Here is a 24,440-nt window from a genome sequence, read left to right as displayed (position 1 = left end):
TAATGTAAAAGTAAGATGTAGAGGTTTTGGTGGAGTTAACTTCAATACTTTTCGAGATTGAGAAAGAAATGTGAATTTTGAACTAAAAAACAGCGAGCGCTAGTGGATTATCCTATGCTTAAATATAAGCCGCACTATAGAAAACGCACACTTCATTTTAAATAAGACTGCATAAGAAACAATTAACATGCATCAAATTACAGTGGACTTCATGAATTTTACAAAAGTACAAAAATAACAGAACACAGTTCAGAGGGTAGAGCCTCCTCAATATGTCATTCAAAAAAATCGTAACTGTTTTAACACTGGTGAACGGCAGTTTTTTTCACGAATAATGTGAATGGTGTTCTAAGGTAAGTCGTCATTATTGAATTCGAAAATGAAATCCGTTTTCGGCTATCGGGCTCAGTTTTCGTGACACGATACCTTCTGTCTCTAAAATAGCTTTAAGACGCTGCTTGTTGGTTCCTTTGGTATTGCTTAATTAATTTGCTTTCATTCATTTTTTCGGGTGTAGCTGCTGCGGAATAACATAAATATATACAAGGTATTCCACACATGATCCTCAGTTCCGACATACACCTCCAGGATACAACAGTGGGTCAAGCTCACATTGTACCGCGTCGCTCTGTTTGTTGCATCAGACTCTGAAATGAGAGAGCTCTGACCTTCAGAAGTGAACTGCTGCAGGTCGTCAAGACTCGTGTTTGATGTGAATTCAGAAGAAGAAATGCCTCGTACCCGTTTAAGCAACCCAAATTCTTTTTGTTATACCTGTGGTGCGTTAACTCTGAAATCGCAAAAATGGAATCATCACCATGTTGTAATAAAACGCAATTTACTTTGAGTGGAAGGATGGCGAAAAAGACAAAAATTAGCCCCTCACATATGCTGCTTGATGCGTGTTACACCCTTGACAGACTGGTTAACAGGATCCTGCCGTTATATACTTATGCGTCCCCATGATTTCTATGAAACCAACCAGTCACCCAATACCCTTATTTCTGTGTGATAAAAATAGCTGTAATCATCTCTAAAACCAAGACACAGAAACAAGAGTGTTTATCTTGACCACCATGCTCTTTTATTGTGAACATTTCTCCAAGGAAAGTGACATGGTTTTTTGTAATGACATTGAATCCGATATGGGGACTCTTGGCCATGATTTCAGTGTGACTGACGCTTGTTCATAGATTCTAGCAAAACTTAGTCTGAAAGCAGTACTACTTCACGGTGAGAACACATTTCCTTCTGTTCCGATTGCTTATGCAGTTAACATGGAGGCATATGAGAACTTTAAACCGCTATTCACACACATCCAATATGTGAAATACAAATGGCGTGTATGTGGAGACTCAAGGTTACTGCAATGGTGCTCGGCTTAAGTACACAGATTATTGCTGCTCTACATGGTAGTGGAACAGCAGAGGCAGGAAAACACCACTATTCTGGGAAAATGGCCTGCTCGATGGAACTGCTGTCTGGAGAGAGCACTGTGTTAAAGACTCCTCTTGTTGACCTGAGAGATTAGTATCTACATCCGCTGCATATTAAATTGGTCTTATCAAAAACTTTGTGTAAGCCATGGACAGAACATCACATGCATACACGTATTTGCGAGATAAGTTCCCGACGATCAGTGAAATAAAAATTAAGAAGGGAATATTTGTAGGACAGCGAAGAAGGGAAATAATGGCTGATGAACAATTCCTTGATTTGTTGGGTGATGAAAAAATGGCAAGGTTGTCTTTTGTAAGTGTTTGTAACAACATTTTACGGAATCATAAGGCAGAAAAGCATGGTGATGTTGAACAAAGAGTAGTGAGATCGTGTCACCTTATAGTAGCATGTCGGTTAAGACAGATACATTTCTTCAACGTCTATTCGGACTTCTTCCCGGATAATCCAGGTATCGTTAGTGATGTACATGGAGAACAGTTCCACATGCCATTTCTCAAATCGAAAACCATTATCACGACAGTTGAAGTACTGTGAAGTTGTCCAGCTACTGCTGGACCTTACGAGGAGACGTTCCTGTCCCAAAGTATCGGAGGAAACCAGGAAAAATGTTTCTGTATTTTTATGTTGCTCATTTCTTTAATTAACTTGCGTACTGACGAAGATTATTTTTATTCTCCTTTTGCCTAACACGTATAATGTTATACTGCAGAAGCTGCCGTAAGCATTTGCAGGAACCACTATCACATGGAAACTGAGGCCGGTACAGAAATTCTGAATTGGATCTGGATTCAGGGACGAATTATTTTCCAAGAAGAAGCGTGTTTACTTTTGTGACAAAATAACATTTTGCAGACGAGTGATAAATTAATATGAAAGTAAAACTGAACGGAAATCTTACCACAGGAAAAATTACAGAGCCGATATCGTCGCAATAGAGGAAATTGTGTAAAAGGGGAGAAGGTGATTTTTAAGCACTGAGGCAAGAGCGCTAACGTTTTGGAGGGAGTGTTCCGTTTTGCGATCCGCTCCTAATGACGCCGTGGCTGTGTAAGGAGCATTTATACGAAAAAGAGAATGGTTAATGAAAAGGATGGCACGGTAATTGGATGGCAAATTATTGGTTCACTAGTGAGTTCGGATGATATCGGTGCGTCCACACTGAAACGTCGCGCGCTCTTGAGAGAGAGAGAGAGAGAGAGAGAGAGAGAGAGAGAGAGAGAGAGAGGGGGGGGGGGCAGTGAATGGCAGTCAATCACTGTCAGTGGCGTGTGCGCGAAATTGACAAATCAAAAATTAACAATTGTAAAAATCATGACTACCACGAGTGATTAATAGGCAACGTACTGTGTGTCCATTTCATTGTCGAGTGTGTAACATGACTGTCAAAGAAGGTGCAGTTGGTAGCACTAATTCATTACAGTAACAGCTGGTTTCGAGAATCAAACTAATAAATAATACAAAAATTCCAGATAAGGAGCAGCGAATACTTAATATCCAAAACGCATTCAGTGTCGTTCATTGCTTATTACCAGTTTCAACTGTTAAGACTGATCTTTAAAAAGGATGTTACATGTCTTGTCCCATTACGAGTGTATCACACATACCACGTTGCCAGCCTAGTGGAATTCTGTAGCACATTCCTCACAGGTTTATTAAAAATAGAAACCGGTCTTAACTGTTGAAACAGGTAATCAAGAATAAATAGCAAGGTACATTATTATCATGATTTGCAGACCATTATTTGGGACGGAGATACTTCCAGCACGAGAACAGTGAGATTCTGTGTTCAAGGAAAGACGCCCCACGTCGCAGATTTTTTTCCCTAATATTACACTCAGAGTAACAAAAATAAAGTAGTTGTGCAGCAAAGGCTGAATTTAAAGAGCAGTTTTATAGTGTACACTAAATACTGAGTGGTACCTGTTGTGCAGATGTCTGGCTTTTGGCACCAGGGCAACACCAACAATTTTATTTCTGTGCTGTTATACATGGTTTTCGGTGAGAATTTCATGTTCAGTAACAACTTAAGTGCAATTCTCGTCTGGGCAACACAGATGTATGAGAAGTAGCAGATCATACCCCGAGACCAGGGAACCACCAAATCTGATTGTCTAATACTGTAGTTTTTTAACGTCCGATAATCAGTATGCTAGCATCTGCAGATATACCATCGAAATTCGAAGCACAAAATCAACTTCAACGGAAACCAGGCAAGGTTTGAACCTTAATGCGCCCGGTAACTATCAAACTTACTGGTCCAATTCGCTGTTCCCTATCCAAGTGTTTGCCAGACAAGTGCACAAACCTACCAAAAATAATAATAATAAAAAAAATTTCAAACTCAATTCACTTCTGGGACAAGGGTCACTCAGTTGTGAAATATTTTGACACCAGTGGGAAGCAATGCAGACGAATCAGTTCGTGTGCTCACTTCAGCACTGTATATGAAGTAGAAAAATTAACCAAGACACTGGTCCAGAGAATGGTTAAAATTGAGAGATAAAAATACCCATGAAAATCTAATGATATTATGGACCAAGATAGGAGAATGGGAGAATAAAATTTTTCTAGTCGAATATACTTGAAAGGAGTCTCACAGCCCAGCATTGTTTCAGCACAGGAACGTTTCAACATAAAAGCAGCTGTAAGCTGTACATAGTTCTACTCGGTTAGATGATCACCAGGAATGTAACACCAGCACTTCCATGTGCGGGTGCAAGCAAGAACAACAAAAGAGTGTAAGACAAACCGAAATGCCTTTGTCATCCTCTTACCGTTAGATGCACTGGATAAGACGCAACAACGCCCATCAAGGACCTTACTGAGCAGTTGCGGTACTGAAACCTCTGAATCAAATGTAGCAGGCCAGAGACCACTGACCACTCGTAATAAATGAGGCAGATGCTGTCATTACAAATGACGTCTCATAACAAAGTGTCGTCTCAGTTCAACATGAATACCCCAACCAGCTAGCTCAGAAGCAGACCGTAACTAGGAGCGATGGATTCCATGCCATTCACACTTTATTCTCTGACTACTGTTGACATCTTGCGTAAGATTTTTCCAGTACTGTCGCACTGTGCCAGTCATAGTCTCACTTCCTGGCAGAATGACAGTCAGTCCGTAGCCATTGATGGTTCATCCCGCCCTACATTCCAGCTCGGGTCACGAGCTGCTCTGATACTTCATGTCTGTAGGGACCAGAGGGCATACCTCAACAGCAGGCCAAGATCAGCTTACGTTACGACATCAGACTTCCCGGCGTTCGAGAACGCTGTCCATCTGATGGGGCTAGCTGAGAAGTTTCAGAGTGGTTCGTGAACCCATTACACACCCACCACAGTCACGCTTTCTTCGCAGCAATATGCCACACGGGAAGCGCCTATGGATGGACGTGCGGGCAACCTGCCTGACGAGGGGTCGTTGGCGAGCGATTGACTGAGGCAGCGACATCTTCCGGCAGCCTTAAGTCTGCCACAGATGACAGCAGATTCCACTACGGCCTATGTAGAAACTGACCGTCCCTGGGGCCACAGCTACGAGTTGTATATTTAACAATAAATTGATTAAGTTAATACTTTTTTCATTGGCGTGTTGCGACACCCTGCAGATCCTCAGGTCACAGTAGGAGTATCCAGGCTGGTACTGGGCGACTCCTACAGAAAACTCATTAAGGTATCACATCGTCGGGCCGCGCGGGATTAGCCGAGCGGTCTTAGGCGCTGCAGTCATGGACTGTGCGGCTGGTCCCGGCGGAGGTTCGAGTCCTCCCTCGGCCATGGGTATGGGTGTGTGTGTGTGTGTGTGTGTGTGTGTGTGTGTGTGTGTGTGTGTGTGTGTGTGTGTGTGTGTGTGTGTCCTTAGGATAATTTAGGTTCAGTAGTGTGTAAACTTAGCGACTGATGACCTTAGCAGTTAAGCCCCATAAGATTTCACATACATTTGAACATCACATCGTGGGAACATATATATCGTCCGATTCATCCGTAGCAGAACCGGAGAGTTTTGTTTTTATTTTGTTGCACTCTCACTTGCATGCTGTGCACAGGACCTTCATTTTCTCCTTACATCTTCCTGCATAATTTATGGCTGGGATGACGCAAGACTTGTATGGTTTTGGCAACTACCACTGCTCTTTTGCTTTTATCCTTGGCCATAGTTTCCGGGAGTGTGCAAACTCTCAATGCAGTGACATAAATTGTAATAAAAGCCCTTCTCCCTAAACATGTGTGAGTAAACAGAACACCAACGACGTTCTAGGTCTTGTGAAAGTGGCCGTCAATCGAAATTTTTCAAAATTCGTCGAACACAATGTCTGAAACATGTGTAAAAAAAAAAAAAAAAAAAAAAAAGCTACAGAGTGTCAAATAATTTATAAAACTAGGAAAAGGAGCGGTATTATCTAGGGAGTGTCTTCGTGGGTTTCCCTGGGTGATCTTGTCATTCTGGAAAGCAAAATCGATCTGTACCTATCCTTGGGAACCATGTCCAACCGTACATGCAATTCGCTTTTCCTCAGCACGAGGGCTTCTAGCAGCAGGACAGTACAACATGACACAGACCTCGCCAGCGTACGTGCACGGTTTGAAGAGCAGCAGGGTGAGTTTAGTGTACTCCCGTGCCCACCGAACTCCCCAGATTTAAACCCAATCGACAATCCGTGCGACTACCTCTATCGAGCTATTCATACCGTGGATCCTCAACCGACCAGCTAATCACAGGTCTGGAATCGGCATGGCTCCGTGCCCCTATCGGTAGCTTCCAGAACCTCACTGACGCTCAGTGGTCCACGCTGCAGAACGTGGTTACTTCGGCTTTTGACAAGTGGTCACGTTAATGTGGCCGAGAAAAGTAAAATCACGGACGTGGAGCTCTCAGCCCAGCAGGGATGCTATCTTTGTTGGCTAATCTCTGTTCGTATAGGTGCTCGAACTACTCTCCTGTGGGTTAACTCATGGAGAGGGCATGAGGCATGAAAGGTAAATAAAACGGAATTTCCAAATAACGAAAACGTAGATCCCATACGACTGGATAGACTGTAGGAAGGAGGGAGAGAGCACTGTGACGCCTCTCTCAGGAGTCACTCAACGGAGCGGCGCCCCTCGGCCAGTGCCGGGAGCTACCCCTGCAGCCACTGAGCTTCTGCTCCGCTGTCGGAATCCCGGGGAGAGGCTTGGTAGGGCCTGCGCGGCGCCGCTCGCTCTTCGCTCCGCTGAAACGTCAGCGGTTGAGGCGGCCGCGCTGTCACCAGCAACAGGTCGCCGCCGATGGCGACGGCCACGGAGGTCCGTCCCATCAGCTCTGCCTCCCGGGGGCGGACTGCTCGCTGCTTAGCCTCCTCCCGAAGCTGCGCGGCTCCCGCCAGAACTCTGCGCACGCGCCTGCCTACTGTCAACGAATCGCCGCCTCACAGTAAGGTACCTCAGATTTCACCCTTGACGACTGCAATAGCGTACTGGTAGCTTGTCATCCTCCGAATATTATCCCCTCTGTCAGGCGACGATCGATACTTGGCGGTGCATCCTTCAGGCTATGAAACTCATCCACCCGCCCCCGCCCCATAAAAAAAGCGTTTGATTTATCCATGTTACGTCGAATGTTTCGAGGAGTGGCTGTTGTACATTTTTAAAATAATTCCTACTTCTCCAGTCGCTTTTTTACTAATATTTAATTAGCACGACGTGTTTCGAAAGCCTGCTAGCGTCATCAGGTGCATTACCGTTACATGTATTTTATATTAATCTGAAGAGTAGGTACTTTGATTTTCTGTGTGTGCGCCAATGAGGTTGTGTATCGAAATAGAATCCTGTGCAGAGATACACACAGCGTGAGTCACTAACTATTGCCACCAAGAATAATTCCGAAAGTATGAAAGGACCTGAAAAGTTTGTGGGACAAATGTTGCATGGGACAATGGGGTCCATCATATGACGTTGGTTTTTTGTTGCTATGGGGGTCGAGTCAGAGATATGAAGGTCAACCCTTTTTTTTTTTTTTTAATGGGCTGCTAGAGTTTGGTACTTATTTTGTGATAGCGGCTATCAAGACAAATCCAGTGACGTGTAACAGTAAGGTCAAAGGAGGTCACAAAGGTGGCATGAACGTCCATTTACTAAAGGTGTTCGAAGTGATGACCAATGGTAACAATGTAGTGCTGCAATGTTCTAAACATGGATGAGTGGTATTCCTTACCACATCGGCACTTATAGAAGCACATGCTCTGACAATCCTCTCTCGAATATCTTCAGGTGTGCTTGGTACTTCGTTATAAACAAAGTCTTTCACGAATCCCCAAAAGAAAAAAATCCAGAGGCATGAAGTCTAGCTAACCAGCCGGCCACGACAACTACTCCGCGTCCAATCCAATGATTTGGGAACTGTCTCGGCAACTCTTCTAGCCATCAGCGAAAACCGTACCGGACACCCATCGTGTTGATACGACATTCTCTTCCTTGTTCCTAGAAGTATTTCTTCCACTAACAAACCTAATGTTTCTTACATGTGTGTGGAGCGCTTCCTAGCATTAAGATTTTCTTCGATGAAGTAGGGGCCTATAATTCTGTCCTCCAGAATCCCACACCATACATTCACCGACCACGGTTTTCGGTATGCAGCTTGCGGCAGCTACCATGGATTTTCAGTTGCTCAGTAATGCATGTTATGCAAATAAACATTTCCATGGTTCGTGAATGTAGCCTTGTCAGTAAATAAAATCAGATTAATGAATGTGTCATCCCTCTGAATCTGAAGTTGAGCCCATCAGCAGAATTCAATGCGACGCGTACAATCCGTATCCGTTAATTCTTGGTGGAGACTGATATGGTAAGGATGATGTTTATGGCGATGCAGAAAACAAACACCACCACTCTGGTTGATGCCAGATTCCCTTGCGGTTTGACGCGAATCGACACAACCACAGTGACAAGCGTACCAATTTCCGTGTCCTCATTAGTAACTTTCCTTTACCGGATATGTTTCCGATGCGTTAAAGATCCAGTTGTTTCCAATTTATTGTACACATATTTAAATGTGCGAAGTGTAGGATGAGTACGTTGAGGATATCTTTCAGCGTATACGTTTCTAACTCTCACCGAGTTTCGTTGCCTTTCTCTGTAAATGAGAAGCATATGGAGTTCCTATTAATCCTGTATTGCGAAACCGTGGAATGGTGTTTACATGTCAATGGTACGTTACATGGATACGCTGTATTCGGCGAATACGTACTATCTGCACGATATACGAGGGAATTGTCAGAGCATGTGCTTCGATAAGTGCCGAAGTGATAAGGAATACCGCTCAATCCACGATAATAAGATTGCAGCACTGCACTGATACCAATGTTCATCACTTCGAACACATACTGTAAATAGACGTTCATGCCACATTTGTGACCTTCGTGGACCTTATTGTTACACATCATTGGCTTCGTCTCGATAGTCGCTATCAGAAAGGAAGTACCAAACTGCAACATCCCATTAATATATATATATATATATACACACTCCTGGAAATGGAAAAAAGAACACATTGACACCGGTGAGTCAGACCCACCATACTTGCTCCGGACACTGCGAGAGGGCTGTACAAGCAATGATCACACGCACGGCACAGCGGACACACCAGGAACCGCGGTGTTGGCCGTCGAATGGCGCTAGCTGCGCAGCATTTGTGCACCGCCGCCGTCAGTGTCAGCCAGTTTGCCGTGGCATACGGAGCTCCATCGCAGTCTTTAACACTGGTAGCATGCCGCGACAGCGTGGACGTGAACCGTATGTGCAGTTGACGGACTTTGAGCGAGGGCGTATAGTGGGCATGCGGGAGGCCGGGTGGACGTACCGCCGAATTGCTCAACACGTGGGGCGTGAGGTCTCCACAGTACATCGATGTTGTCGCCAGTGGTCGGCGGAAGGTGCACGTGCCCGTCGACCTGGGACCGGACAGCAGCGACGCACGGATGCACGCCAAGACCGTAGGATCCTACGCAGTGCCGTAGGGGACCGCACCGCCACTTTCCAGCAAATTAGGGACACTGTTGCTCCTGGGGTATCGGCGAGGACCATTCGCAACCGTCTCCATGAAGCTGGGCTACGGTCCCGCACACCGTTAGGCCGTCTTCCGCTCACGCCCCAACATCGTGCAGCCCGCCTCCAGTGGTGTCGCGACAGGCGTGAATGGAGGGACGAATGGAGACGTGTCGTCTTCAGCGATGAGAGTCGCTTCTGCCTTGGTGCCAATGATGGTCGTATGCGTGTTTGGCGCCGTGCAGGTGAGCGCCACAATCAGGACTGCATACGACCGAGGCACACAGGGCCAACACCCGGCATCATGGTGTGGGGAGCGATCTGCTACACTGGCCGTACACCACTGGTGATCGTCGAGGGGACACTGAATAGTGCACGGTACATCCAAACCGTCATCGAACCCATCGTTCTACCATTCCTAGACCGGCAAGGGAACTTGCTGTTCCAACAGGACAATGCACGTCCGCATGTATCCCGTGCCACCCAACGTGCTCTAGAAGGTGTAAGTCAACTACCCTGGCCAGCAAGATCTCCGGATCTGTCCCCCATTGAGCATGTTTGGGACTGGATGAAGCGTCGTCTCACGCGGTCTGCACGTCCAGCACGAACGCTGGTCCAACTGAGGCGCCAGGTGGAAATGGCATGGCAAGCCGTTCCACAGGACTACATCCAGCATCTCTACGATCGTCTCCATGGGAGAATAGCAGCCTGCATTGCTGCGAAAGGTGGATATACACTGTACTAGTGCCGACATTGTGCATGCTCTGTTGCCTGTGTCTATGTGCCTGTGGTTCTGTCAGTGTGATGATGTGATGTATCTGACCCCAGGAATGTGTCAATAAAGTTTCCCCTTCCTGGGACAATGAATTCACGGTGTTCTTATTTCAATTTCCAGGAGTATATATATATATATATATATATATATATATATATATATATATATATATATATAATTTACCATACCTCTGACGCGACCCCACCTAGCAACAAAAAAACCAACGTCATATTTATGGCGCCCGTTGTCCCATGCAACATTTGTCCCATGCAACATTTGTCCCACAAACTTTTCAGCTACTATCATACTTCTGGAGTTATTCTTGGTGGCAATAGTTAGTGACTCAACCTGTATAAATATTTTTGTGTGTACATTAAGTAACTTGCATTTTTAGATCATTTCATTAGTGAATTTACTTACTTTTTTAGTGTTCCGTATCTCAATCGATAAAAACTGAACTGTGATACGATCAGTTTGTTGTCCGTCCGTCTGTTAAAAATCCTGTCTCCCAAGAACGTTTGGACGCATCAAGTTGAAATTTATCTCACATACTGTTCCCTAGTGGTGTAAAAAATTATGCTTCTACGTCAATTAATCAAAAGCTACGACCACTTAGGCACACATATTGATATCTTGGCAGTATCGGTATCGGTAACAGGCAATACTCGTCGAAATTCTCGATTGCGGCGAGGGACGAACTGTCTACACACATGATTAAGTTTGTGCGGAAGCCTTTGTGTGCAAGCTCTACTCGCACTTACCCGCATTTTTTTTTTTTTTTTTTTTTAATTGGTGATTTACGTGTCTGGTGCACAGAGCAGATTGTCTTTGTGCTCCGAGTGCCAGACGACTAAATTTGCAACAAAAATGTAAGTAGATGCAATCATGGAAGGATATAAAAAATGCAAATCAATGTATACATCAATATCCTTCTATCTTTCTGTACAGGATTCTATTTCGACGTACAGCCTCACTCGTACGCACAGTAAATGAACCTTTTCCCACTTCACATTAATGTGATGTACGTACAACTGGAATGCACCCAATGAATAGCAGCATACTGCCGAAACGCATTGTGATAATTAAACATTAGTAAAAATAATGAATGAAGCTGCAGAGATTATTTCATAAACTGTATGAACCACTGATGTAAACGAATTATTAGATTAACATTTATTATTATTAAAACCCTAGGCATTTGCAGCACGTTACCTCTAGGTGGCGATAAGTTGTAATGGCGGGTGTCACGGCAGGAGAGGGAGGGGGAGGGGGAGAGATGCACTCACTGAACATCAGTGATACTCTGGGAATCAAATCTGGTTCCGTAGCGTTTCGCAGTTACTTCCATTGGCACTTCGCGATATTATTTTGTTATTACTAACATCCATTGAAACGGACAGTATAGACAACAACAGAATAGAAGGTTTTAAAATATTTGTTTTGAAATGTGATGCTACATAAGACTGGTGAGAATTGACTAATGAAAATAGTTGGTTGTTCGGTCACATCCTAAGATACTGAAGAATCGTCGTCTTGGTAATGGACGAAGTACAGTTGAGGCGTGGCGTCTTTATATCGCTCCTGTCTGGAGCCTGTGCATCCGGAGAATGACTCATGTATGCATAGTGACAGATGGAGAGGGGGTTCAGTCGAGTACATAGTTCTAATTTTCATCCACCAGAGTACAGTAGCGGACAGAGACATTCAAGAAACAGGTCAAGAGAATATTTTTGTGAGTTGCTCTGTTTATTTCTTGAAGGCTTTTCTGTTTATTTATGTTTGTACAGTTTTGTATATGTTTTGTAGTATGAAGGTGTGTGAATTGTGGTCTAAAGTAAATATGTACATCATTGTTATACTGACAAAAACTGTACGAATTAGCGTGACAAATTTTTAAGACAATGTGAATGCAGACGACGGCAAATTTTTTATCATAATATGTTAAGTGTGTCTGCGATAAAAGGAAAGCTAATTCAAGTGCAAATGAAAATAGATAATAACGTAGAGTATAAATAAAATATCAGAATGTTAAATATTTATTTTGGGGAAAAACACAATTCGAAAATGTGTTATTTGTTGATTGGTTGGTCATGAAACGCACGGACCAACGCGGGAGAATAATATTTTTCTATTGCCCTTAAAGGAAACTGACTAATCAGAACGGAGTATTAAACTTCCTGGCAGATTCAAACTGTGTGTCGGACCGAGACTCGAACCCGGGACCTTGGCCTTTCGCGGGCAAGTGCTCTACCAACTGAGCTACCCAAGCACGACTCACGCTCCGTCCTCACAGCTTTACTTCTGCCAGTACCTCGTTTCCTACCTTCCAAACTTTACAGAAGCTCTCCTACGAACTTTGCAGAACTAGCACTCCTGAAAGAGCCTGGGGGATGTTTCCAGAACGAGATTTTCACTCTGCAGTGGAGTGTGCGCTGATATGAAACTTCCTGGCAGAGCACTTGCCCGCGAAAGGCAAAGGTCCCGAGTTCGAATCTCGGTCCGGCACACAGTTTTAATCTGCAACGAAGTTTCATATCAGCGCACACTCCGCTGCAGAGTGAAAATCTCATTCTAGATCAGAGCATTCTTCGCGCGTATTTGGAGTTAGAGAAGGCTTACAGCAGGTTAAACGAGTGGGAGCCCACCCTTTCAATGGTACCCTTTCAATGGTACAGTCGTGTGTCGTATGAGCTCCGAAGGAAGTTATAGTTTGCCGGTTTTAGGTGTCCTATGTGCCTCAAAAGTGCTTTAAAGTCAAAGAAAATTTGTTCGGTTTTATTTTGAAAGTATGGGTTTTTAAGTAATTTTGTGTATGAGAAAATACAGCAATTCCGGGTGGTATATTGAGCAGATCGGTGACCAAAAACTTGAGTGCATTCGACACCCATAAACTCACTATTACGGCGAGCATTTTCATTTAGGAAAAATCCGTGCTTAGTAGCTGTTCAGATTTCGGGAAACATGTTACCATGAACTTGCTAACGTGAACGAAAAGGTTTGTGCATGACTGTGTTAGGTTTAGCATGGACTTGGCAATGAACGTGTAAATCTCAAGGTTAAGAGTATGCCCAAGTTTTGCCAGTATTTCCACCTTTCATACAAAATAAAGACCTTTTCCCGTCTTTCAGAATAGTTACGTTGTATGACGCCTGGTGCGAGTCGCAGTACGGTAGGTTTCTGCTCGGCTATCCTACCCGCGATCTGCTGCAACGAGTTCACAGGCAGGTGCTGCTTTAAATCCCAGAAAGGAAGCGCGCAGCCGCACATTGGGTAAAAAACCTCCGACTGCGGCTAAGCCATGTCTCCAAAATATCCTTTCTACCGGCAGCTCTAGTCCTGCATGTTACGCAGGAGAACTGTGAAGTTTGGAAGGCGGAGATGAGCTACTAGTTAAAGTAAAGCTGTAAGGGCGGGTCGTGAGTCGTGCTAAGGCAGCTCAGTCGGCGGTGCACTATCCAGCGAAAGCCAAAGGTTCCGAATTCGAGTCTCGCTCTGATATACTGTTTTAATCTGCCAGGAAGTTCCGTATCAGCGCACAATTCGCTCCAGAGAGGAAATTCAGTCTAGGTATGAAGACGCATGCACTGGAAAGACTCGTTTCGCGAGCTGCATCAAACCAGTCTTCGGACTGAGAACGACAAAAACAGAACAACAGTGATCCCAACACGTGCGAGCTATGACACACACAGACATTTTATTGAAAACGTTTTCAGTATTTCAGTACTTGCACAGAAATTGAATAATGATGCGCATCGGTCACAAATTGTGGATCTGTTCAGTGCAGTAGTGTGTGTCCATCTAGAAACTACTCGGACGGATTCACCGAAGAAATAGAGAAGGTACATAGTTCACCGCTCACTGTCACAACATTCCCAATGAACTTCGGTCTGAACGCTTGGACACGTGTTCTGTTTATCACGGAAGGTCTTATTCAAACATCTCGAAGGCCATGTTTCATTATGAGTCGAGGAACATGTGTCTTCGAACTACTTACGGCTACGGTGAAGTTTTAGATATGACAACAACACCTCTTGCGTACAATTCACGAATGAACAGGACGGCAGAAAAGACAACCTCGTAGCTGTATACCACCCAACGTACGCCAGACAGTTTTCGGAGTTACAAATTTGGGTAGAACTTTACGGTGGCGAGTCCTTAGTTTATCAAAGATCTGTCGCTCGTTTTTTGCTTGTCGTATGCCAGTAGTGATTGCACTAAACTGAGGAACAAACAACTCGTCTTACTGCAGTACTATAGCACATATTTCGAGTTATACAAACAAACATCCTCAAAGGGAATCAAAGCCTTCCTTCAGGCACACGTATTAATTTTATTGGGAAATCACGAGGCATACATGAAGTAATCAAACGTTGACACGCAACTGAAAATAAACAGAACTCAATTCATCTCATATTATGAATAAAAAATCACGCTTTGTGCGTAAAAGTGGAATATTGTTCCATATTTGTTAATTGACTTATTTGATTTGCTATTTTTATGGTCTCTTATTTTTATATTCACGGTATATAAAATTGACATAAAAATAGACTACATGAAGTTCACGTTTCATGTTCATTTACTTATCCAATTTTTCGGGGCACAACGGAACTGGCGAAAGTTGAAATAATATGAATAATGTTCATATCCAGTAAAATTAATTAAATGTATTTGTGTCAGCACGGAAAACTTTAAAGAGAAACGCCGTATGTCTGGTATCGATCTGTGGAGGGCCTCGGACACAGTCAACAAACTAGCGGAAAGCCCACTAGAGTTAAAAGTAAAAACTGATGGAAGTTCATTTCATCCTGCAGCCAAGTGGGCAACACAGGACGTTTATAATTCTCGGTTCTGTGTAGCCGAACTAATAGTAGAAAGATGCGCGTCTCGTATGGGAATATTTGGGAGGGAAGCTTCAGTGTCCGACATTTGTCTCGCAACTTTGGAAGACTTCCCGAAAACTCGGTCGAAACTACGGCACTGGCCGTAATTTTTTTTTTTTTCACTGCTTGGAAAATTCTATGAATTATTCGACAACAAATACTAAAATATATGCAGAAAATTTTTTCTTCTTTTTGTGGAGCCAGTCGCCCAACAGAATGATAAAATGTGTTAACCATTATAAGAAAATTATTCAGAACAACAAATGAGAAAGAGAAGGAATTACACAACAAACGGGGTTCAACGATTATCGCTTCTTAGGAGTCCGCGATCAGGCCCAAACCACCACGCAAGTACGTAACAATACATTTTTCTAGAAAAATGACAGAGTGAAAAAGAAGAAAACTAAATCGATAAGAACTGCTGTAACTGCTCTCTCAAACATTTTTATTACATAAATTTTATACGCTCGAGACAGAAGTTTACTAAACCTGGCTATGAAAACTGACGAATTCTAGAACATATACAATCAATTACGGTGAAATCAACGAATTACACAGATGAAGACACAATTATGGGAAAGTAAATTCGGGAGAGATGGCACACATTTTCAAAATCGCATATGTAAAGTACCATGTTGCACTTTCAGTAAAATTCTTTGTATAACTAAACACACCAGTTGTGTATGATGTTTTTTTCAGATTTTTTCAGTGTAACATTTAAACATAATATTTGATCATGAAAACATTTTCACATTATAGCGTCAACCCCCTAAAGCTATGGGTGATACACTGCACGCTAAAAAAACGCGTAAGTTTGGTTATAAACATGTCGTGAAGTGAAGAAGACAGGGCGAATCGTTAACAATAGTTTTCCAATGATATTTATGTAACTACGTAGTTTACTGGTTAATGTAACTAGTTTACTTAAAGGCAGCTGGAAACATTAAAACGAAGGCACATAATCCATTTATTTCCAGTTAACTAACACACTATTCTAGCGAAATATTAAATGAGAAACTTAAGTTCCATTTTCTCGGCCACAATCGAAATAAAACATACAAAAAATTTGGCAAATATTCGTTTAAACGGAACTTACAAATTGCGCAACATAACCAATCGCAATTTTCGAATAGGTAGGCATTTTCATTAGGCGTACAACAAATAATTATTAATTTGATTAGCAGTTTCACTCTAAAAATCAAAATAAATTTATTTTCAAATTGGGTATACTTATTTTGTTCGTATCTGACTAATAAAGTTTAAGTAACTGGCCAATACATATATCCGGGAATACTGAATAATACTGTGTATTGCTGTCTTCATGAGATAGAGTGAACATCCTGAGAATGCGTGTTAAGTCATTTGAACGAAAACACACATAGAACAAACATTTTCACTTATTTTTAAATATGTTTTGATTTGTGCGGCAAGTATCCCAACGGAAGAATGTGTGGCATATGTACCTGATTTTATTGCGGCATACATCCCGATCTGCACGGGACAGACCCCGCACATCATAAATCTGTGACCTTGACAGTCAAGATGGCCGCACTAGAATCAAAACACGCCCAATAGAATTTCCTGTTAATACAACTAGTCAGGTACTTGGAAATATCTGACTATTCTCCATAAATTGAGAACTAATAGTGAGACTCAAAGAGGTTGTGAAGTGATTTCTGTAGTGTTTCCTGAGTTATTCCTCCAGAGCTTGCGTCAGATATTCTCGACAGAAACGTAAGCACTTTTATTGTGGCCTGGCGCCCCACTGAGAAGCTGCAGTGCGCATACGCACATACCCAGTAGGTGTTTGAAGGAACAACAAAAGGTGCGCAGTGTATACCGCATGCAGCATCTCTCCCGGATTTATCCTAGATAGTTACAAGACGGAACGTGGAAACTGATCTTATCAAGCGTTAAATAAAGGGCGGAAGGATATGCGTAACATTAGGTTTACGAAATTACTAGTGGGCATGTGATCGAAATGGAAAGCATTAGAAGTGCAACAATTCGACCTCAATCGACATCTGGTGAGATTTCACCAAGGAAAATTGTTTGCCAACAGCAAAAACATGTTTAGTTGAGCTTATTTTTTAGAGTGAGAGGACCATTAAGCTCAGGGAGCGGGGGGGGGGGGGAGAGGGGGGGGAGGGAGAGGGGGGGGGAGAGAGAGAGAGAGAGAGAGAGAGAGAGAGAGAGAGAGAGAGAGAGAGAGAGAGAGAGAGAGAGAGACTGTCTTCGTGAAAGCTAAAGTGTTTCCATCTCCTCAAAGTCAGTCACGCAGAAAGATTTCAGTGCGCCCGATCATAAATGAGAGCTTTAACTTGGACGTATGCAGGCAATGTGCCAAAAGAGAACGAAAGGAAAAGCGGCGTTACGTAGCGAACTCTTAAATGCGTGCAACATTTTATGACAGTTACTACACTTTAGTTCCTTTAATTCGGCAAAGCCGCCATTTCTTGTTTTCATTTATATGCTAAAAAACTCATTCGCAGAGGAGGCTGCAGCGAGGCATTCCAGCGCTCCATCTATTTCCTGGGCGGAAAGAAAAAAAAAAAAGAAACAATGAGGGAGAAGTAAGGGCGGCGAGAAACCGGCACGATAATTAAACATTTAAAAAGTCATCACCGCTTTAAATAACCTACTTAATGCAACAAAAGGTGCGGCCTTTTAACGGAGGAATTTAGAGTCTAGCCTCCCTTGTATCTGATGTCGCAGGATTGTCTCACCTAAGCGGTCGTCGTTTCCCCCGCTTTTCTGTGTTCCTCGTGTATCTTCCCCTCATTCCTCTCGTCCGCTTCTCGCTCTTCCACAAAGGGAGCGGGTGGGGGGAGGGCGTGCTGCCGCGGCAGATGGCAGAAGGTGTGAAGAAGGAGGGTGTTTTTACTTTTGAGAGAAGACCGCGGTCCCTAAGTGAAATTCAGTTACGGTTTTCTTCCGCGGTGTAGGAGGGGAGCGCCGGGCGGTAATGGGGATTATACACATTTAGGAAATAAATTGGGAGACGCGAGGTCTGCGCGTGAAAATCGGCGCGCGGCAGCTGAGCGGGAGACTGTGGCGCGGCCAGGTAGGTGGAAGCAGAGGTGGAGGTAGAGGTAGAGGTGGCGCCGAATAAACAGCTGCCGGTCGATAGGCGCGTATGCGGCGGGTGCTCTGCAGCCCTCGAGGGCCCGCCGGCCGTCACTCGCGCCGCGCAGTTGGCAGCACTTGCGGGGCCATTAACGATTGTCGCCCAAGAGCCCTTGCGGGAATCGCGAGGAAACGTTCCACAGTTGGTATGAACAGTTGCCGCACACGCTTTCCGATCGGAGCACTGCGGGAGAGAGGACGTGCAACTTCGTCTCGTTGATTTTGCCCCTACAATTCCGTGTGTGTGTGTGTGTGTGTGTGTGTGTGAAGGAGGGGGTAGGGGTGAACTGGAGAGAACCTGCAATTCGGAAGCGCGAGTACGAGCCAGTTGGCGTAATTGGCTCACGCTTACATCTAGGTCGGAGGAGGGAAGAGAAAGCAAAGTATCGAGCGTAAGTTTACACGTGTTATATTGAAATCTAAAATTTTGAAGGTGCCTGGGGCATTAAAGCGAAGCAGTAGTTGTGGAAGGAGTGAGACGGGACTGCAGCTTCTGCCCGATGTTATTCGATTTGTACATTGAGCAAGCGTTGAAGGAAACCGACCAGTGACTTGGTAAAGAAATTTAAGTTCAGGGAGAAGGGGAAACACTTTGAGGTTTGCCGATGACAATGTAATTCTGTCAGAGACTACGAAGTACAGGTTATAACTAAACTTTCGATATGTGAGAGGACTCCCACGAAAAACGAGTAGTGGGACAATGAAGCACTGTGAAAACATGCGGAAGAGAAGTAACGAATAAACCAGTGAAGTTACAAACGTTGCTGTGTGTGACGACTATTGCATTCAAGACAACCCGGAACCGCTCTAGAGATACTATTTCCGAAGTGTTCGCAGCACCCTTCCAACAGAGGATCATGGAATTTTCAGCTGTTGTGAGACAGCTCTTACACAGCTTGAAGGCCGCACACTGCGTCTAGTATTCTTAGAGACGGTAATAGTAACTTCTCCGACAATTTGTGGCGCACCTGGCCATCTGCCTCTCCCTGGAGCAGTTCCCGCATCTCCAGTTTATTCTAACTTTCGAATAATCTTCTTCAACCCCGGTGCGGAAAAGGACCTCTCCGTATTCCTTTAATGGGTCGATATTCGCGAACAGCTGAGGCACTGTTGCTGCTGTTTAGATGAAGCAGCTTCACGAGCAAAGCTCTTGTCTAGACCACTGTTGACTGACAAGCTGTAACACGCATTGACGCTTGTATTTCAACCCAACGTCTTTGTATCACACCAGCGTCTAATTGCAAGTCATTACACTAAAACTACTAACAACGCAAATATTGCGGCGCACAGTCTGATCATCATTCTTGTGAAGTTGGGTACCCAAACGGTAAACAATTTTCCGTCTACGCTGGCTCAAGTAGCGAATGTTTAGTTCTGACAAACTTTCACTTGGAAAATTAGTTGAACGTAATTTACTCATATATGTCCTGGAAAGAGGTTACAAGGCGAACATCAAGGAAAGTAAAACAAGGATAATGGGATGTAAAGGAAATTAAATTAGCAGAGGAGATGAGACATTGAAAATAGCTGAGTTTTGGGCAGCGAAATTATTGTCTATGGCTCAAGTCTGGAGGATGTAAAATGCATACTCGCAACAGCAAAAAAAGCGTTTCTTAACTGAAAAATGTCTACATGTCAATTATAAATTAAGTGTTGGGATGTCTCTCCTGAGATTATTTGTATGTGGTGTGTCCTTGTAATGATGTTTGGCACATGGTGTTTCGGTAGCATCCGGTGTCTACCTGCGCATTACACATTATTTTGTTCGGCTACATTTGCCGTCAAGTGCAGCGATGTTTTGTTGTGTTATCAGATCCAGCGACACTTCTCCACATACACTCACTTGTACACACGAAAATAAACGAAGCATTTACAGCAAATGCAGTCATATACAATAGTGCGGACACTTGAATGTCCAGGTGTTCTGACCTAAAGTTCCCTAAGATAGGCTCTTGCAGACCCAAAATTTTTCTTCATTGAACAGCGAGGTCTCAGTCTGCTTTGTCGATATGAGCTCTCGAGAACAAATTATGATGTTATTCCGTAATTGCAAAAAAGTTGCGAGATACGGAGGGAACTGGAAAGAAAATTAGGCTACAGGTGCGCTCTAGTTACGGTACGAACGACAAAGAAAAATTGGGTTTAGCATTTTATAATACCATGTTGACTCAAGTGTATGACATGTTTATAAAACAGATCTGAAGATGGTCATTGCTGACAAAGCGGTAGCCGGAGGGCCTATAAATTTGTGACCATAGACGTGAAACAGAAGATGTTTCTTATTGCACACTGCCGCCACTTGCGTACTTTTTTATTCCAGACAATTCAACGTAACTACAAGCTGAATTGTCGTTGTACACGCTACCACGTCTAGGCCACAAGTGTGAAAGGAAAAACATTTTACCAACATTAACATAGCTGTCAGTCAACTGGAACTCGGCAAAGCTATGGAACCTTAAGGGCCGAGAATCTAGAAAGGCTAACACGAATCACCACCACCACCACCACCACCACCACCTAGGTAGACGAGAAAGGACGAGCGTGGAAAGGCGTGGGAGAATGGAATAGAAGAGGCACTGCAGTATAGATAGATAGATAGACAGACAGAGAGAGAGAGAGAGAGAGAGAGAACCGTAAGGTGGATGACGATTAACTACACAGCTTATTCGATCAGTTGCTTCCACTCAGTTCCCCTGAGCAAAATTAACTACTGTTTTCACAAGAACGAGTGTAACAAGGTTTGTTTCATGGTCTGAAGCATGTCGCATACGAGATGTCAGGAGTTACACTTTTAAAACAGTGACCGAAGTGCAGGAGAACGGTCGATGGTGGCTCCCCAGTAGGTCAGTGACTGCCTTTGACGAGATACGGGCAAGCAGCAGCGACCGCAGAAATCCAATCTCGGCAGGAAATCAAAGCGCGCGCGGCCGGAATACAAGAAACCGGAGAGTCTCGTGCGCCTCGTCTTTCAACGGCTTCCATCTAATCAGAGCCCGCCGCGGCGGAAGGAGGCGAAGAAGCGAGTCGGAGACTGGGCAGCGACATCACCGCGGACCACGAGCCGCTTCACGAGGCCTCTGTGCTATCGGCCGTGGGCAGCAGCACGGCACGTACTGTACTCTACTGTGCAGCTGCTCGCGGGGGTTGGTGCTGCTGCTTTCTAACCACCGTATGGGGGAGACTGGTCACTGCGAAACACTGCTTCCTCTAGATTTACTCGTCCAAAACATGTCTCCCTACTTCCACTGAAAGGGCCCTATCCTATCTGTTATCACGATTTTCAGAAAGTTTTGACTGTAAATGTTAATGAAGTTGCAGGTTCGATAAATGTACTCCAACTTCTGTAGCATCGATATACCCATATTCTTCGTACGTCTGTTCTTGAGACCACAGATATGGGTCAGAGAAGTTACTTCTTTTGGAAAGAGTGGCAGGCAGAAAAGAACGTGATGCCAGTCCTGAGCAGTCCATTCGGCATATTGTTGGGCCCGTCTATACCGCGCCGCATGGTGTCGTGGCTGCAAAGATGGACCTCGCCATGGACGTCGGGAGTGAAGTTGCGCATCATGCAGCCTATTGCGACAGTTTGAGTCTTAACACAACGTCCTGTGGCTCCACGAAAAGCATTGTTATATGCTGGCGTTGCTGTCGGGGCTCCTCCGAGCCATAATCCCTTGGGTAGTCTGAGCGAGGAATGTCATCGACAGTTCCTGTCTCTCTGTATCTCCTCCATGTCCGAAGAACATCGTTTCAGTTGACTGCGAGACGCCTGGCAACTTCCATTGTTGAGAGCCCATCCTGGCACAAAGTAACAATACGGACGCGATCGAACCGCGGTACTGATCGTCTAGGCGTGGTTGAACTGCAGATAACACGAGCCGTGTACCTGGAACTAATCGGCTGTCGGACCCCCTCCGTCTAATAGGCGCTGCTCATGCATGGTTCTTTAGTGACATCTCTGAACAGTCAAAGGGACTATGTCTGTGATAGAATATTCACAGTCAACATCTATCTTCAGGAGTTCTGGGAACCGCGATGATGCAGAACTTTCGTTGATGCGTGTTTATGCAAAATGTCAAAGGAGGAATTTTTAAGGTAATATAATTTTCTATGTCTGTTTTTGTAGCTGCGTAATCTATTATTGTTGGAAAATTGCGTGAGCGTTCCGTGCTCACAGGTAGGTAAATCAATTTGATTACTATCAAGGGTCGTGTCCATTGTAAGGCACAGTTATTGTCAAGAGTGTACTTCTGAAAACAGTACCGTATCAGTTATGAGGTTTAATGCCAGTAAGAGATTTCAGTGATGAGCTATCTTGTCAATTTTCAAGCAGTTTTATCATTAAGTCAGATGCGTTAATTTTTATGTTCGTTTGCTTCTGTAATTACAATAACAGTTCCGGTAAAGTAACTGTTTTTAGGGCTAAAGATAAAGATTAGCTATATTAATGCCAAACATTTTAACTTTAACCATTTTGTTTTGCATTCAGATGGAATATTTAAACCTAATTGATAACGAATTACTTTCTGGCAAACGACTTTTTTCATGTACCGGCTAGCCTCGATTTCGCTTCACATACTTAAGTCGAAAATTTAATTTTAACACATTTCTGTTGCCCTACACTGACATTTTCATATTTCGATATCAAAGTTAGTTTTATATATTTATTAGATACCAACTTGACACACAGAAACACGAGTTAAGAAGTTTTAATGGTAAACTTTCACCATGCCATTATCAGATGGTGAATTTTTATTTTTACTGCTCTTATTACTGTTCTTGCTGCTGTTCTGTTGGTGACCTACAGTTCGAAGACTATTTTTTATGTACCTCCCCACGCTGGTCTATCCTTTGCAAGCCTCTTCATCTTCGCGTAACTACAGCAACCTAAATTAACTTGAACGTGTGTATGGTTGTCAAGCCTTTGTGTTCTCCTACAACGGCGCAGCCTTCACCCCCAACCCATCACCTCCACCCACATTTCCCCCCCCCCCCCCCCCCCGTTACCGAACCGACGATTCCTTGATGCCTCTAAGTGTTTCCCTTCAAACAATCCCTTCTTCTACTGAAGTTGTCCCAGCTACACGTTTTCTTCTGTAGGACCTCATTTCGAAAGATTGTATCCTCCTCTCAACTTTGTGTACTGGCGGTATTTCTCTGGAATGTAGTGAAACGTGGACGAAAGACTTCATAAAAACTTACATTCCATCGCAACTAATTTCTTGCTATTTCCATTCTGCATTTTATATCCTCTCCACCTCGGCCTTACAGTTATTTTGCTGCCCAAATTTCAAAACTCAGCTACTACTATTAGGACTCCATTTCCTAGTGTAATTACCTTAGCTTCGCCTGATTTAATTCTACTACATTCCATTACCCTTGCTTTACTTTTGTTGATATTTATTTTACATCATCTTACCCGACACTATCCACACTTTTCGACTACCTTTCACGTCCTTCGCCATCTCTGACTATTACAATGCTGTCTGTAAATCTTGAAGTTTTTATTTCTTCTTCCTAATTTTTGTTTTGTTTTAGGGCGTAAAACAACTGTAGTCATAACCGACCGAGTCATAACCTTAGAACACTAACAAGCAAGAGAAGTTAAAAGTGACTATCCGTTAAGTCCAATCGCCGAAAGAAAAGAGATCTAAAACCAAGGACTTCCCCTTGGACATAGGACCACAAAATAAGCCACACAGGCAGCGGAGGTCCAGAACCAAAGATTAAATATCGTGCCGCCTACTGCTACGATGGGTAAAAAGTGAAACGCGGTCGACGGCCCGCGCGTCGTTCGCTAGAACGGTCGATAACCCGGTCAGCAAACATACAGTGGAGAACATAAACCGTTAAAGGAAGAAATTCGGTCAGGAAATGGCAAACCGTGAAAAGCTGACGACAATGAGCACAAAGTGGCGGGGGATCACCACTTAACAAATGGCAATGGCTAAAATGACAGTGCCCAATTCGCAACCTAACTAAAATGATCTGCTCGCGACGTGGTCAGCCAAGCCGCTGGGAGGGGTTTAATTTGCCGGAGCTTGTTCCCGTGAAGGGAAGAGCTCTGGCGATGCCGAAGTGACACCACCTGCTGACAGACGCAACAGGGAGACCGTCCAAAGGAAGAGCTAGAGGGCAGACGTAGAAGGCCTGCAACCTCGGTAGCAGCCTCATTTC

General features: G+C 43.9%; 1 protein-coding gene across 17 annotated transcripts in view; it reads right to left on the bottom strand.

Annotated features, from left to right (window-relative positions):
* Positions 1-24,440, bottom strand: part of LOC126416640 (CUGBP Elav-like family member 2) — a 764,867-nt gene that overhangs the window by 456,511 nt on the left and 283,916 nt on the right. The gene's annotated exons all lie outside the window — the stretch shown is intronic.

Source organism: Schistocerca serialis, chromosome 8 (assembly GCF_023864345.2).
Source record: "Schistocerca serialis cubense isolate TAMUIC-IGC-003099 chromosome 8, iqSchSeri2.2, whole genome shotgun sequence".
NCBI classification, from domain to species: Eukaryota; Metazoa; Arthropoda; class Insecta; order Orthoptera; family Acrididae; genus Schistocerca; species Schistocerca serialis.
The sequence above is the reverse complement of the archived record's forward strand: the minus strand, read 5'-3'. Positions and strand labels throughout refer to the sequence as shown.